A 5,361-nucleotide genomic window follows, 5' to 3' on the forward strand; every position below is an offset into this window, starting at 1 on the left:
TATCCCTGTGCGTCTTTCTAATGGATACTTGGTCTTTGACATTAAATATTTAAATATTTATTTATTTGACAGAGAAAGAGACAGCGAGAGAGGGAACACAAGCAGGGGGAGTGGGAGAGGGAGAAGCAGGCTCCCCGCTGAGCAGGGAGCCGGATGCGGATGCGGATGCAGGGCTCCAGCCCAGGACCCTGGGATCATGACCTGAGCCAAAGACAGACGCTTGATGAGAGCCAGCCAGGCTCCCTTAAGTATTTAAGTATTAAAGAGACCAATCCCATATCATATTATGTACTGAAACCATTTTCCCCAAGTTTTTCATTGGCCTTTCAGATTTATTTTATTTTTTATTTTTAAGATTTTTCTTTAATTCCAGCATAACTAACATACACTATTATATTAGTTTCAGACGTACAATATAGTGACTCAACAATTCTGTACATTACTCGATGCTCATCATGGTAAATGTACTTTTCAATTCCCATCACCTAGTTTACCCATCCCCCTCCCATCTCTCCTCTGGTTACTACCAGGTTGTTCTCTCTAGTCAAGAGTCTGTTTTTTGGTTCCTCTCTTGTTTGCTTTGCTTGTTTTTCTTGTTTCTTAAATCCCACATATGAGTGAAATCATATGGTATTTGCCTTCCTCTGACTGATTTCACTTCGCTTACTACACTCTAGCTCCAGCCACATCATTGCAAATGTTTGTCGGTCTTTAAAGAAGTTTTCCACATCAAAATTTTTACTTTTTATGTGTTCAAATATATCTGTTTTTTTTTTCTTTTACTTCTTGTTTTTATGTCATGCCTGAAAAGGCTTTCCCCACTCTATGAATATAAATAAAACTTCCTTGCGAGGTTTTGTTTTGTTTTTTTTTTTTATATAAATCTATATGGTTTCACTTTTAACACTTCCATCTTGACCCAGCTGGAATTTATTTTGGTGTAAATAAAAAGGTAGGGATCCCACTTCGTTATTTTCCTAGGTGGCTGCCCACTTGTTCCAATAGGTATTGCTAACAATCCTTTTCTTACTGCTTTGAAATGCTCCTTTAGCAGAGACAAGATTTCCATGTTTATTTACGTCTCTGTGGAATTTGTACTGTGGTCCATTGAGTTTTTTGTTTTGTTTTGTAAGATGTTATTTATCTGACAGAGAGAGACACAGCGAGAGACGGAACACAAGCAGGGGGAGTGGGAGAGGGAGAAGCAGGCTCCCCGCCGAGCAAGGAGCCCGATGATGGGGGGCTCGATCCCAGGACCCTGGGATCATGACCTGAGCCAGACGCTTAGCGACTGAGCCACCCAGGCGCCCCATGATTTCTTAGGTTTATTTATATGCTGCTTTAACAACTGTATGTTTATAATTTGTTTTAAAACAAATTTGGATGGACTTGTTTACTTGATTTTAAAAAAAGACGTTTTATTTATTTGAGAGAGCAAGAGAGCATGAGGGGGGATGGTGGGGAGAGGGAGAAGCGGACTCCCTGCTGAGCAGGAAGCCTGACCAGGGGCTTGGTCCCAGGACCCTGAGATCATGACCTGAGCCAAAGGCAGAGGCTTAACCAACTGAGCTCCCCAGGCGCCCCTCCTAAGATCATCTTAAATTATTTTTATATTCGGTGTGACGTAGGGGTCAAGATTCATTTTTCTCCAGCAGTGTATCGGGCGTTCACTTCTGGCATTTATTCTGCATGACCGTTGGTCCATTGTGACTTCAGGATCCTCGTCTGTAAAACTGGGATAATCATAGCTCCACTTCATTAAGGAGAATTATATGAATTGAGTTAATACACGTAAAGCAATAGACTAGTACCCAGCCCACAGTCAATGCCCAGAGGAGGTTGCTATTGTTGCCTTGGGACATATATTCATATTAAAAGAGTATCCATTCATTCCCCTTTTAATCAGTGGTGGGTTTTTTTTTGGTGGGTTTCTTTCTTTCTTTTTTGTCCGTTTTTATCAAGAATGGGTGTTGAGGGGCGCCTGGAGGGCTCAGTCATTAAGCCTCTGCCTTTGTTTGGCTCAGGTCATGACCCCAGGCTCCCTGCTCAGCTGGGAAGCCTGCTTCTCCCTCTTGCCCCTCCCCCTGTTCATGTTCTCTCTCTCAAATAAATAAATAAAATCTTAAAAAAAAAAGAATGGGTGTTATTGAATTTTCCCAAATGCTCCTTCATTCTCTGTGGAGATAAACCTTTTCTCCTCAGGGTGAAAAATAAGAAGTAAGTCACGCTCATGGACACACCGAGAGAAGACCTTCCTTGCAGCGCTGGTATCCACCCCACTGGGGGAGGAGGGACATGTCATGTTTTCATGCGTTGCTAGATTCTCCTTGCTAACAGTTTTTAGGAACTTCGTGTTGAGTTTCATAAACACGACGGGTCCGTGGTTCGCTTTGGCCGGTTTGGGATCAGTCCTTTGCTGGCTTCATAAAGTTGAGTGTGGACATTTTCCTTCTTGCGCCTCACTGTGGGGGCTTAGCTGGCGGGACACACTTCACCTGAGGAACTTTCTAGAAGGGTGTCTGAGGTAGGCTAGTGTTCCTGCAATGTTCTTAATTTTTTTTTTGATGATTGTTGTCACATCTAGATCTTTGCCCTTTGTTAGATCTGTCATTTATATTTAAGGTTGCCAGATTTAGCAAACAAAAATATAGGATGCCCAATTAAATTTGAATTTCAGATAACATTTTCAGTGTAAGTCTCACATATTGCAACCCTACTTACATTGTCCTAGAAAGTCGTTTATTGAACTAGCCAAATTTATTTGGATGAATGATCTTTTAACTTCCTCTATATCTTAACTCATTTCCCCGTTGTCATTTCTTCATTTGTACTGTAAGCTGTTGGAAACCTATCTTTTTTTCAAAGACCTGTTTTTCTGATTTCAGATTTATCAATCTCTGCTGTTGTTACTGAGCCTTTCCTCCTGCTTTCCTGATTGCTCTGACTGTTCCTTCACTAACTTTCACTTAGATACTTTATTCATTTTGATTCTTATTGTTAATGTAGTTGCTTAAGGCAATGAATTTTCCTTTGATCCTGCAGTACCTGCATTCTGTAGGGGCTGATCTGTACTATGCCAGTGTTATTTTGAAGATACTGCAGCCCTGGGTCTGATTGCCCCTGTGTAACCAGACGTTCAAAGAGCCAGCTGTAAGAGTCCCTGACTGGGCTGTGTAAACGGCATCACTGGCATTGCTGGTGGTCCGGGTGGGATGTGGGCACGGGCTGGGTGGGATGAGCAGGGAGGGAGAGGAGTGCGGTTCCTCCAGGGGCACCAGGAACCAAGGAGAGCTCCGTGCTGCCTCGTGGATCAGGTATGCGTTTTCCAAGGCATGAGTGGGGAGTGGATGGAGGCCGTGGCAGCAGCAAGGAGGTGGAGAGGGATAAGGAGATGGAGCCAGGCCTGAGCCACACAGAGGGAGAGAGAGGACTGGGTGCCCGGAATGAGAGAAGTGGACACCAGAGAGCCTCTGGTTGCCTCAGAGCTGGCTTCCAGTTTGGTGTGTTGAGTCCAAGGTGCCTGTGGCTCCGGTTGGTGTGTGGGTGTGGGGTCTGATGATCCAGAAACCTGGGACAGAGCTGGGGTGGGGACCCATCAGCTCATGAGGGGTAACAGCCTCAGGGAGAGACCCGCTAGGTCCATGAGAGCTGCACCTGAGACTTTTGTTAAGCCTCAAAAGCAGCGTGGAGGGGAGCTCTGTCACCCCCGCTGGCTGTGAAGTTCAGTGAGCGATGTGCTAGAGTCATCGGGACAGTGACCAAGGTGCTTCCCCTAGGCGGAGGCCACGCTACGGATGCTCCTGACAGCACAGGGCAAGACTGTGGACCCCACCAGGTCAGAAACTGCCCTCCCACTCCTGCTTGTCTAAGCCCACTTTTTCTGCACCCCTGACTCTTGGACCAGACCTGCCCTTCCCAAAATTCCTCTTCCTACTCCCTCCCAAAGTCAGACTCTGGGAGAGCTGTGACCTCCAGGCTGGCTGAGTGCAACAGTGAGTGGCCCTGAGATCACCACAGAGCACAGTGACCATGGCAGGCCTGTCCGCCTTCTCAAAGTCAGCCACCCCTGTCCCCAGTCCTTTCTCTTGGAGTCTGTCAGAATGCCACCCCCCCATACCCTCGCAGGCAAGCTCAGATCAGAGATCTGCCCCATCCAGCCCCCTCTCCCCATGTGTGGTTGACATCAGGTCCCTGTCCTGATCCCCGGCACTTGTCAGTATTACCTTATATGGCAGAAGTGACTTTGCCACTGAGTTAAGGATCTTGAGGCAAGACAGTATCCTGGGTTATCTGGATGGGACCTAGATGCCCACAGGTGTCCTTACCCCCTTTTTGGGGGCACCTTCTCCACCCAGACCCGCCCAGAGCAGAAGGAGCCTTCACATGCAGAGGAGAAGGCCACATGACCACAGAGGGAGGAGCTGGAGTGATGTGGCCACAAAGCAAGGGAGCCCAGCAGCCACCAAAAGTGGGCAGAGGCAGGAAGGATTCTGCCTAGAGCCCCCAGAGGGAACTCAGCCCTGCCTACACCTTGCTCTCAGCCCGATGATACTGATTTCAGACTCCTAGCCTGTGAGAGCATAGATTTCTGTAGTCTGAAGGCACTCCGTGGTATTTTGTCTCAGCAGCCCCAGGGGAATAATAGCCACTCCCGTCCTGCTTGGCCAAATAGGAAAAGCAGGGTGGGAGGCCGTGGCTCAGCAGTGGAACCAGGCCTCAGACCCTGCCAGGTGGAGGTATGCCCCTGCAGGACGCTGGGGTAACACCCAATGCTCCCAGGAACCCGTGTGGGGCAGGACCCCCAGGCCAGTCCAGCGAGGCACTCTTAGGGAGGGCAGTCCCCCCAGCAACTGGTAAAGCCATCTCAGCAACTGGGGGCTAATGGGTCCAGGAGAGCCATTCTCAACTCGGGATGATTTGGCCACTGGTGGTGGTAGTAGGTGCTGCCGCACCTAGCAAGTAGAAGCCAGGGATGCTGCTCAACACACAGCAATGGGGGGACAGCTCCCCAGCAAAGACTATTTCACTCAAAATGGCAACAGTGCTGAGTGTGAGAACACGGGCAATTGTTGGGGCTGGGGACTGGGGTGGGGTCCTACTTCACCCAACCCTCTCCTGGCACAGAGGGCAAGATCCAGAGATGGTCCTAAGGCCTGGCAAGAGTCAGGGCCGCAGCCCTGCCTTCCCACCACCAGGCAGGCCCCGGACAGCCGTCCTGCAGAGGCCCGGCAGGTGGTAGGGTGCTGCCTCCGTTAGGTCTCAGTTTCCACCCCTCCATGCTGCTGTGTTGTGGAGGACTGTAGGAGCTCAGTGTGTGTGCTTTCTAAGGCTGCCTTCCCACACCTAGACCCCAAATCAGGC

This window comes from Callorhinus ursinus, unplaced genomic scaffold, assembly GCF_003265705.2.
Source record: "Callorhinus ursinus isolate GAN/ISIS: 27379988/994484 unplaced genomic scaffold, GSC_fseal_2.0 scaffold117, whole genome shotgun sequence".
Lineage (NCBI taxonomy): Eukaryota > Metazoa > Chordata > Mammalia > Carnivora > Otariidae > Callorhinus > Callorhinus ursinus.